At 36.0% G+C, this 12,747-nt stretch overlaps 1 long non-coding RNA gene across 1 annotated transcript in view; it reads right to left on the reverse strand.

Moving 5' to 3' along the window:
• Positions 1-2,897: 2,897 nt before the first annotated feature.
• LOC117074871 overlaps positions 2,898-12,747 on the reverse strand; it is a 37,838-nt gene continuing 27,988 nt past the window's right edge. Inside the window, exon 5 of the long non-coding RNA XR_004433742.1 lies at positions 2,898-3,005. This is a non-coding gene — a long non-coding RNA (uncharacterized LOC117074871). The remainder of the gene's footprint in view (positions 3,006-12,747) is intronic.

Here is a 12,747-nt window from a genome sequence, read left to right on the forward strand (position 1 = left end):
GGGGAGAAACAGGTGACGTGAACAGTTCCTGTTGTAGTTGCTATTGACTGATAGATCTTCAGTGCTGCTTTTCAAGGAAATAATATATGATGCACTGATTTTTGGAATTTCTATTGTGAGACAGCGATCACTGTTCTTATTGACAAGAGTGATTCAGTAACTTGCAGACAACCAGACCCTGGTCAGGCTGAAGGAATAGCTGCACCTGCTGTAACTATTACTGTCTTGCGCAAATTATAACTGACTCCGAGACATTGCTTTGAACTAGGCACAGTAAAATTAAAACTGTTTTCTTGATTTAAGGTTGTCCTTTCAAAGTTAAGCTAAGTGTGTAAACAAATTCATAGTATCTTGAGGATACTTTGAACATAAAATATAATGTTCAAGTCTAGAATCATCTTATATCTTCTTCTTCCCAGCCCTTGGGTACTCTTGCAAATTGAAGTTGTCCTCGGTTATTTTTCTCCTCCTCTAACTCTGGAGTAACAATAAAATTGTATGCATCAAATGATAGATAAGAAATGCTCTTCCCCAGGCAGAAAATGGGATCAAAGCAAAGTATGTTACTCAAACCTTCCGCCTTTAAAAAGCAAGTGTTTCTTCACAGAATGAACTAAAATATTTAAGGTTTGGAGAAAATAACGTCTGAAAAATCCTTTAAAGTTGTTGTTCAATTGCATAAATAAATTATTCTGCTTAATAGAAATTTTAAAACCATTAATTCTCAGGTTTTTCAAAATGATTCTCTCTCTCTCTCTGTGTGTGTCTGTGTGTGTGTGTGGTGTGTGTGTGTGTATGGAAATTTTCGAAAGACTTTTTAAATAAAAGGGTCTGTGCATCTTTCATTTTGGAAGGTGACTCTTGATGACAAGACTTGAAGATGCTTCAGTTACTCCTGATCACTCTCATTAGTGAACTAATAATCATTACCCTTAAGTTAACCGAATTAACTTATTCAATGGCAGTTCCTTTGAGAAAGTTATTCTCCCTGAACCTCAACAACCTAGCCTTAATATGGTGATAATAATACGTCCCTTACATTTAGATAATGCTCAACAGCATCTAATATATCACCTACAGATCAAAGGTAACCAGAGAAGATAATTAATGTTACAATGCTATCTTTATAAGCATAAGACTTTACAGCTGAAGGAAGGCATTAGGGAACGTATTTAGATCAAATACACAGCCCACAGTGTTCTGACATCTCCAATCAGTTTATTCCCTGTGAGTGGGACCTAAGAAGTTGTTCCCCACACACTGGGACGTGTTGGAGGTGAGGGGAGAGGGAGAGCATCAGGATAAATAGCTAATGCATGTGGGGCTTAATACCTAGGTGATGGGTTAATAGGTGCAGCAAACCACCATGGCACATGTTTACCTATGTAACAAATCCACTTGTCCTGCACATGCATCCTGGAACTTAAAATTAAATTAAATTTTAAAAGAAGAAGTTGTTCCCCTTTCTAGCTGATCATCAGAATCACCTGGAGAGCATTTTTAAAAGTAAACATCTCAAGGGAATCTGATAGCCAGATTTGGAAGCACTGAGCTTGACAATATACTATAATGACTAATATTTTGAAGCATTTTTCACATATTACTTCGTATAAAGCTCATGACAACTCATGACTTTTTAAGTACCAAAGCACCTACAAATATAAAGTATAATTATTTAAAATGAGAAATTGTGTTTTATTGTGGGGAGGGGTTGTGTGTCCTGAGTGTTTTTATTATACAGTAAAACCAAATTTTAAAAAATGGGCATCTGAAAGAAGATGTGTAAGTGTCCTTGGTATGCGTAGTGTGTATATAGTATGTGTTTATAACAATATTAGAGCTATGTCAGGCAAATAAGACTTTGATGGCACTTGTTTTGTTGTTGTTGTTTGCTTTTAGGGTTTCAAAATGGTTGATTGAACTCAGGTTGAGTGTTAAAGAAAATGTTTTAGTTTTAGGCTGGGTACAGGGGTTCACACATGTAATGTCAGCAATTTGGGAGGCCAAGGTGAAAGGATCCCTGGAGCCCAGGAGTTTGAGATGAGCCTGGGCAACATGGTGAGACCTGATCTCTAAAAAAAAAAATTAAAATTAGTTGGGCATGATCTTGCACACTTGTGGTCTCAGCTACTTGGGAGGCTGAGGCAAGAGGATTATTTGAGATCAGGAGGTCATAGCTGGAGTGAGCTGAGATCATACTACTACACTCCAGCCTGGGCAACAGAGCAAGACCCTGTCTCAAAGAAAAAAAAGTAGTTTTAAATCTGAATGCTGGAAGAAAATTCCGTCTGCTAAACTAAAGAAAACATCTATCTATTGACTCATTTAGGAAAACTACTATCATTCTTTAATTTTATATGTAGCATAATGAACTATTCTAAACTTGCTTTTAATTAGAAACCATTAAAGAATTCCTACCTTTCCTCTATAAAATATTTTTAGTTGTTGATTGGTTTTAATATTTTCCATTCTCCTAAATCAGATTTTATTGTAGATGAGAGCACTTAGAAAAGAAGAGAATTAAAAGTCTATGGTTTTTAGTGCACATGCTAAAAAACAAAATGTTTTCTATGGTTACAGAATGAACTTTCATTTTTGAGTCTAGATTATAAGATAATGGCAATGGTTATGTAAAATGTGCATATAAATGCACTGCCAACTTTAAGAATGAGGTGCATTATACCTCATCTAGAGAGTAGACAGTGACCATTTAAGGTCCAAGAGTAAAATACTCCTCTATTATATTCTTAATTCTGGATCCTAAAAATTAGAAAACAGAAAGATCAAGAACATAAAAAGGACACACTCTCTGAGACTAAAAGCAATACACACAAAATAAATAAGATCCTTTGGCACTTAGAAAACATTCTAGAGGCAATTAAGAGACAGTCCGTTTAAAAGGTACTCACTGTGAAATTGGACGCTGACATTGTAAAGATATTCAGAAGGTATTGCAGTGAGGTAGAAAACTGAAATAAGAGTTGAATTTTGGGCCAATGCAGGCACTACAAAAAGGAAAGTTCAAAGACAATATTTTATCAGTTTCCCAAGCCATGTCCAGTGAATAATATAGTCTAGTTTTCTGTTTTAAAAATCCAAATTATGTAATCAAAAAAATCTAGAAAACAAAATGAGACTTTACCAGGCTAATATTCATTGGTCAAAGTTATTTCCAAAGAACATTTATTTTTTTTGCTCCAAGTCTGATTTTCACGCTATATTTGCTTATGCCATTTAGTTTCTTAAGTAGATACAGCCACAGAGAAACTTCAAATATAGTGAACCAAAAATATCTCCCATTGTAAAGCAATATTAACTTTCCAAATTACAAAACAATCTTTTGATAGTTTGCTTAGCATTAATAAATCCCTCAGAGATTGATTAAACAGAATATGTGAAAATGACCTTAGTGGTAACCATGACAACATACAGCAATCAAGAAGCACCACCTACATCTCCACAAACACACTCACACAATCATGCACACAAACATATACAAAGACCATCTTCAAATCTACAAGGACCTCAGGAAATCTTCATATCTGGCCAAACTAGGCTTCATAAGCAAAGGAGAGATAACATCCTTTTCAGAGAAGCAAATGCTGAGGGAATTCATTACCACCAGACCTGCCTTACAAGAGCTTCTGAAGGGAGCACCAAATATGGAAAGGAAAACTCATTACCAGCCACTACAAAAACAAACTGAAGTACACAGACCAGTGATAATATGAAGCATTCACATAAACAAGTCTGCAAAATAATCAGCTAGCACCAAAATGACAGGATCAAATCCATACATAATAATACAAACCTTAAATGTAAATAGGTTAAATGCCCCAATTAAAAGACACAGAGCAGAAAGCTGAATAAAGAACCAGGACCTATTGCTATGCTGTCTTCAAGAGACCCATCTCACATGCAAAAACATATAGGCTCAAAATAAAGGGATGGAGGAAAATTTACCAAGCAAATGGAAAACAGAAAAAAGCAAGGGTTGCAATCCTAGTTTCTGACAAAACAGACTTTAAACCAACAAAGATCAAAGAGACAAAGAAGGGCATTACATAACGGTAAAGTGTTTAATTCAACAAGAAGAGCTAACTATCCTAAATACACATGCACCCAATACAAGAGCACCCACATTCATAAAGCAAGTTCTTAGAGACCTTCAAAGAGACTTAGACACCCACATAATAATACTGAGAGACTTTATCATCCCACTGAAAATATTAGATCACTGAGACAGAAGATTAACAAAGATATTCAGGACCTTAATTCAGCTCTGGATCAAAGGGACCTGATAGGTATCTACAGAACTCTGCACCCCAAAACAACAGAATATACATTCTTCTCATTGCCACATATCACTTACTCTAAAATTGATCACATAATCATAGGTAGACCACTCCTCGGCAAATGCAAAAGAACTGAAATCATAACAGTCTCTTGGACTACAGTGCAATTCAATCAAATTAGAACTTAGGACTAAAAACTTCACTCAAAAACATACAAATTACTTGGAATTTGAGTAATCTGCTCCTGAATGTCCTTTGGGTAAATAATGAAATTAAGGCAGAAATCAAGAAGTTCTTTGAAACTAATAAGAACAAAGGTACAACATACCAGAATCTCTGGGACTCAGCTAAGGCAGTGTGAAGAGGGCAATTAATAGCACTAAATGCCCACATCAAAAAATTAGAAAGACATCAAATTAACCTAACTTCACAATGGAAAGAATTAGAGAAGGAAGAACAAATCAAACCCAAAGCTAGAAGAAGATGAGAAATAACAAAAATCAGAGCTGAAGTAAAGGAAATTGAGACGTGAAAAATTATTTAAAAGATCAAAAAACCCAGGAGTTGTTTTTTTTAAAAAAAATTAATAAAATAGGCCACTAGGTAAGCTAATAAAGAAAAAAAAGGGACTATGCAAATAAACACACTTAGAAATAACAAAAGGAATGTTACTACTGACCCCCACAGACATAAAACCAACCATCAGAAACTACTATGAACATCCCTATGTAAAGAAACTAGAAAACCTAGAAGAGATAAATAAATTCCTGGACACAAACACCCTCCCAAGATTGAGCCAGGAAGAAATTGAATCCCTGAACAGATCAATAACAAGTTCTGAAATTGAAGCAGTAATAATTAGTCTACCAACCAAAGAAGAAGAAGAAGAAAAAATCACAGCACCAGACAGATTCACAGTTGAATTCTACCAGATGTACAAAGAGCTGGTACCATTCCTACTGAAACTATTCCAAAAATTTAAAAATGAGGGACTCCTCCCTAACCCATTCTATGAGGTGAGCATCATCCTGACACCAAAACCTGTCAGAAATACAACAAAAAAAGAAAACTTCAGGGCAATATCCTTGATGAACATCAGTGCAAAAATCCTCAACAAAATACTGGAAAACCAAATCCAGCAGCAAATCAAAAAGCTTTCCACCATGATCAAGTAGGTTCCATCCTTGGGATACAAGGTTGGTTTAACATACACAAATCAATAAATGTGATTCATCACATAAACAGAACTAAAGACAAAAACCACATGATTATCTCAATAGATGCCAAAATGGCTTTCAATAAAATTCAATATCCCTTCATGTAAAAATTCTTGATAAACTAGATATTGAAGGAATATACTTCAAAATAATAAGAGCCATATATGACAAACCCACAGCCAACATCATACTGAATGGGCAAAAGCTGAAAGCATTCCCCTTGAATACTAGCACAAGACAAGGATGCCCTGTCTCACCACTCCTATTCAACATAGTGTTGGGAGTTCTGGCCAGGCCAATCAGGAAAGAGAGAGAAATAAAGGCATTCAAATAAAAAGGGAGGAAGTCAAACTATCCCTGCTTGCATATGATATGATCCTATATCTAGAAAACCCCAGTGTCTCCCCACAAAAGCTTTTTAAGCTGACAAACAACTTCAGCAAAGTCTCAGGATACAAAATCAATGTGCAAAACTTGCTAGCATTCTTATACACCAACAACAGTCAAGCTGAGAGTTTGAATGATTAAACTGCCATTCACAATTGCCACAAAAACAATAAAATACCTAGGAATACAGGTAACAAAGGAGGTGAAAGACCTCTACAAGGAGAACTACAAACTATTGCTGAAAGAAATCAGAGATGACACAAACAAATAAAAACATTTTATGCTCATGGATAGGAAGAATTAATTTCACAAAAAAAGTCATACTGCCCACAGCAATTTATAGATTCAATGCTATTCCCATCAAACTACCATTGAACTATTTAATAGGTTAAACTGTTATTCCCATTAAGCTACCATTAAACTATTTCTATTAAACTACCATGGACATTCTTCATAGAACTAGAGAAAACTATTTTAAAATTCATATGGAACCAAAAAAGAACCCGAATAGCCAAGGCAATCCCAAGCAAAAAGAACAAAGCTGAAGGCATCATGCTACCTGACTTCAAACTATACTGCAGGCTACAGTAACCAAAACAACATAGTACTGATACAAGAACAAACAGATAGACCAATGGAACAGAATAGAGAACCCCGAAATTAGACCGCACAGCTACAACCATCTGATCTTTGACAAACCTGACAAAAACAAGCAATGGAGAAAGGATTAACTATTCAATAAATGGTGCTGGGAGAACTGGCTATCCAAATGCTGAAAATTGAAATTGGACCCCTTCCTTATACCATATACAAAAATTAACTCAAGATGGATTAAAGACTTAAATGTAAAACCAAAAACTATAAGAACCCTAGATGACAACCTAGGCAATACCATTCAGGACATAGGCACTGGCAAAGATTTCATGACAAAGATGCCAAAAGCAATCGTAACAAAAATAAAAATTGACAAATGGGATCTAATTAAACTAAAGAGTTTCTGCACAGCAAAAGAAACTATCAACAGAGTAAACAGACAACCTACAGAATAGGAGAAATTTTTTGCAAACTATGCATCTGACTAAAGTCTATTATCCAGGATCAATAAGGAATATAAACAAATTTACAAGAAAAAAAACATGATCAAAAAGTGGGTAAAAGACACGAACAGACACTTCTCAAAAGAAGACATATATGTGGCCAAAAATCATATGAACAAAAGCTCAACATCACCTATTATTAGAGAAATGCCAATCAAAATCACAATGAGATACCATCTCATGCCAGTCAGAATGGTTATTATTAAAAACTCAAAAGACTAACAGATGCTGGTGAGGTTGTGAAGAAAAAGGAATGCTTATACACTGTTGGTGGGAGTGTAAATTAGTTCAATCATTGTGGAAGACAGTGTGGCAAGTCCTCAAGGACCTAAAGACAGAAATACCATTCAACCTAGCAAGCCCATTACTGGGTATATACCCAAAGAAACATAAATCATTCTATTATGAAGACATATGCACATGTATGTTTATGGCAACACTATTCACAATGGCAAAGACATGGAGTCAACCCAAATGCCCACCAATTATAGACTGGATATAAAAAGTATGGTACATATACACCATGGAATACTATGCAGCCTTAAAAAAACAAGATTATGTCCTTTGCAGGGACATAAATGAAGCTGGAGGCCATTATCCCTAGCAAACTAACACAGGAAAAGAAAACCAAATACCTCATGTTCTCACTTATAAATGGGAGCTCAATAATGAGAAAACATGGACACACAGAGGGAAACAACACACACTGGGGCCTATAGAAGGGTGGAAGGTAGAAGGAGGAAGAGAATCAGGAAAAACAACTATGGGTACTAGGCTTAATACCTGGCTGATGAAATAATCTATATAACAAGCCCCCAGGATGCACCTTTAATTATGTAACAAACCTGCACATCCTGCACATGTACCTCTGAACACAAAAAAGTTTTTAAAACAAGATCCATACCAAGACCAATATCAAGGAATTTTTCCCTATGTTTTCTTGTAGGGGTTTTACAGATTAAGATCTTATGTTTAAATCTTTAATCTATTTTAAGTTATTTTTGTGTATAGTGTAAAATAAAGGTCCAAATTCATTATTTTGCATATGATATGCAGTTTTCCCAACACCATTTATTAAAGGAACTATCCTTTCCACATTGTGTATCCTTGTTGTCCTTGTCAAAGATTAGCTGATTATATATGCACAGGTTTATTTCTGGGCTGTTGATTCTATTTCATTGGTTTATCTGTCTTTTTTTATGCCAGTACCATACTGTTTCAACTACTGTAGTTTTGTAATATAATTTGAAGTCAGGAAGTGTGATGCCTCCAACTTTTTTCTTTGCTCAAGATTGCCTTGACTATATGAGGTCTTTTGTGTCTCCATAAGAAACCCATGAGATTCTGACACAGGTAGCATGATGGTTAATACTAAGTGTCAATTTGATTGGATTGAAGGATACAAAGTATTGATCCTGGGTGTGTCTGTGAGGGTGTTGCAAAAAAGATTACCATTTGAGTTAGTGGGCTGGGGAAGACAGATCCAGTCTTAATCTGGCAGGCACAATCTAATCAGCTGTGAACGAATATAAAGCAGGCAGAAAAATACAAAAAGAAGAGACTGGTCCAGCCTCCCAAGCTACATCTTTCTTCTGTGCTGGATGCTTTCTGCCCTTGAAGGTTGGACTCCAAGTTCTTCAGTTTTGGGACTTAAACTGGCTCTTCTTGCTCCCCAACTTGCAGACAGCCTACTGTGGGACCCTGTGTTTGTGTAAACTAATACTTAATAAACTCATATATATAGATATATATAGATATATATGTATATATATAAACTATATATAAAGTATATACATATATTCCTATATGTATATTCCCATATATATGTACCATATATATGTGCATACTTTGCAAAAAATTTCCCCCATTCTGTAGGTTGTATATTTACTCTGTTTACTCATATATATATGTGTGTGTATGTGTATATATATATACACACACATACACACAAATATATGAGATATATACACTATTCTTTCTGTCCCTCTAAGAGAACCCTGGCTAATAAATGTAGTCTGAGCACCACTCTTTGAAAATACTCCTATAATAAGTCCTACTCATCACAACACTTGGTGCAGTAGCAAGGTCTGCGGCAGAGACCTACCAAATCACAATTCAGTTGAGGAAATTCCACATCCTTCACATCTGTATCTGTGGAATCTATAGCTCTCTATTCCACTGAGCATTCCACATGAGATAAAATTCAGGGAGAACATCAGCAAGGAGCTCCATAACCATTCTCTATACTAACCTCAATTCCATTCTAAACTAGCTTAGAGGATAGTAGTCTAGACAAAAGTGTTCAGTGGGACTACCCCAAAAGAGAAAGACTCAAATTAGTCATGGTTTAACTTTCTACACACAGATCCTGATAGAAGAGTTCTTGACAAAAGCAATGGTATATTTGTGTAAGGCATAGAATTTTTGCTATATCAAATTACTGAATTCAGGCATATTTCTCTATGGTCATTCCAGCCTTCCGCAAGAATTAACGTGCCTCATTTTATAATTTTAATGCATTAAGTTTGAAGCATAATATTTAAAGTTTATGTGTACAAATTTTACAGCAAAGGAAATTTTATGACAGAATTAGAAAAACATCCCCAATTACTTAATTTTAGAAGGGAAAGATTAAATTAGCACACCGAATTGAAAAACACTCTTTCAGCAGAAGTAATATTAAGAAATGAGAAGAATTTGGAATCAATGTATATGTCAGTTATTATATGACAAGATCATATAAAAGTGATCATAAAATCTTGAACTCCTGAAATTTTCCTAATAATTTCAGCAGAGTTTTTACCCACAGTACATTTCACACCCTCACCACAATAGTGATCTGTCTGAAGTCTTATATTTTCTTTCTTTTTTTTTTTTTTTTTTTTTGAGACGGAGTCTCGCTCTGTCGCCCAGGCTGGAGTGCAGTGGCCGGATCTCAGCTCACTGCAAGCTCCACCTCCGGGGTTTACGCCATTCTCTCGCCTCAGCCTCCCGAGTAGCTGGGACTACAGGCGCCCGCCACCTCGCCCGGCTAATTTTTTGTATATTTTAGTAGAGACGGGGTTTCACCGTGTTAGCCAGGATGGTCTCGATCTCCTGACCTCGTGATCCGCCCGTCTCGGCCTCCCAAATGAAGTCTTATATTTTCTACTGCTATATTTATACTATCCTTCAGCCGAACCAGCGTCAATATGAGGAGGCCAGGACAAAAATTAATACATAAATAAGACTAGCGGCATCTTGCCACATTTTTTCTTTTATGGTTGATTATAACAAACAATATTTTTGAATTTTATGATGTAATAATCAATAGTTCCCGTTAAAGGTATTTTATTCAAGTTCTCCACACAAATCTCAGGCCCTTCACAATTCTTGACACACGTAACTACTGTCATCATCAGAATTGTCATATAAAAACTCATTATTTTCTAGTTCTTTTGATTATGAGACACCACATTGATTTAATAACAGCATGTGGCAATAGATTAAGAAGGGGAGAAGACTACTACTTAAGGTACACATTTGATATGCAGTATATTTTAATTTCAAAATAAGTAACAGTTTATAAAAATGCCAAAGTCAAGCAAAACTGTTGTGTTCAGTGTGAATATTTAGTTAACCTAAAATCCTCAAAAATAATCTGACATTCTCATTCATTCTTTTATTTGACAAATATTAATAGATCCCCTATTATATCACTATCCAAGGTGTTGAGAATATAACATTAGAATAGAAAAGAATTTCAGCAAATGATAAACAAGATGAAAAGCAAACTATATAACATAATGAACTATTGTTGGTGCTAAGAAAAAAATACAGTAGAAAAGAGAATAGGAAATGTTGGAAGAGGGCATTAAATTTTTTAAAATAACTAAGAAGAGCTTTACTGAGAAAATGATAATTAAGTAAAGACATAAAGAAAATCAAAGACCCAGCCTTAAGGATATCTGAGAGCAACATTCAATAAGAGAGAATTACAAATGCAACAACATTGAGATAGACATGCTAAGAGGCCAGCATAACTAAATTAGATTGATTGAGGGGGAAAGCAGGAGTACAAAGCCAGAGAACTATTGATAGGGGGCTTTGAGGTGGCATAAATGAGAGAAAAACCATGTTGAACTTTGAGGTCTTTGTAAGAATTCTGTGTTTTCAAGGCTGAGATAGGAAGTTAATGGATAGCTTTCAAAAGGGAAGACATATAATACATCTATGTGCTTCAGGGTTCACCAGAGAAAGAGAACCAATAGAATGTGTGTATATATGGAAAGATACTTATTTTAAGGAACTGGTTCACACAACTGTAGAGGTTTGGCAAGTCCAAAATCTGATAGGAGAGGCCAGTAGGCTGGGGACTCAGGAAAACGTTGCAATTCAAGTTGAAAGGCAATCTACTGTAGAACCAGTACCAGGCAATGTTGCGGATGAAGTCTGAGGCAGTCTGCTGGAGAATTTTCTCTTGCTCAGAGGTCAGCCTTTTGCTCTATTTGGGCCTTTCACTGATTGGATGAGTCCCACCCACATTATAGTGAGCACTCTACTTTACCACAAACTCCCCGATTTAAACTTACATTTCATCCAAAAGCAACCCACAGAAACATCCAAAATGTTTAACTAAATATCTGGGCACCATGCCCCAGACAGGTTAGCACATGAAATTAATCATTACAGCATCTGAAAAGATGAATGAAGGGGAGGAAAGAACAGCATTGTTCTGTTTGGTAAAGACAGCAGAACTGGCTTTTATGGATGGAAGTTATAGTTGGGTAGATCTAAGTTTCATATATTAAAAAATCTTTCATAAATAATTTATGGAAAAGCCTGTGTGACATTTGGAAAATATTATTACTCCATTGTTAGGGGGCTGAACTAAGTGAACAGGTTCCTTTATTACCTGTCAATCTCATGATTCTGTGATTTGTTCAGGTGACGTACCTACAAGCAAAGTTCATCACAACTTTTCAAAATCTCTTACTCTCAAATGAAAACTTTTTTTCAAGTTTAGCCAAACGAATATCTTTCAGGGTAAATTCTGAAACTTGATTCTTAACTATAGCAATCATGTACCAACTGCCTTAGCTCAGTAGACAAGCACTTAGCCCATAACATTCCACTCTTGGCTCCTCAAAATTAATGTCCTCCATGTACGTGAAATACGTTCCTTCTATCCCAAAAGCCTCAAAAATCTTAATTCATTCCATCATCAACTCCGAAATTTAAGGTTCAGACTTTCATTTAAACATCATCTAAGTCAGATATGGGGTAAGACTTGAGGTACAATTCATCCTGAAGCAAAATTCCTCTGCAGCTGTGAATCTGTGAAAACAGGAAACTTACGTGCTTACAAAATACGATGTAGTGGCAAGCAAAGGTTAGATATTACCATTTCCAAAAGGGAGAAATAGGAAATGAGGAAGAGATCATGAGTCTCAAGCAAGTCTAAAATCTAGCAAGGCAAATTCCATCGGCTCTTAAAGCTCAAGAATGATCCTTATTGGCTCAATGTCCACTCTTCCAGACCTGCAGGGGTGGCAGTGTCACCCCCTTGGCTCAGTGGAACTGCTTTGTTCCTTTGACTGGACATGCCACCATGGTGGCACTGCCCTCCCTTTTTTTTTAAGGCAGTCTCACTCCTGTCACTCTAGCTGGCGTATAACGGCACTATCATGGCTTACTGCAGCTTCGACTTGCCAGGCTCAAGTGATTCTCCCACCTCAGCTGCTCAAGTAGCTGGAACTACAGGAACACACT

Source organism: Trachypithecus francoisi, unplaced genomic scaffold (genome assembly GCF_009764315.1).
Source record: "Trachypithecus francoisi isolate TF-2019V2 unplaced genomic scaffold, Tfra_2.0 Lachesis_group5, whole genome shotgun sequence".
Taxonomy (NCBI): domain Eukaryota; kingdom Metazoa; phylum Chordata; class Mammalia; order Primates; family Cercopithecidae; genus Trachypithecus; species Trachypithecus francoisi.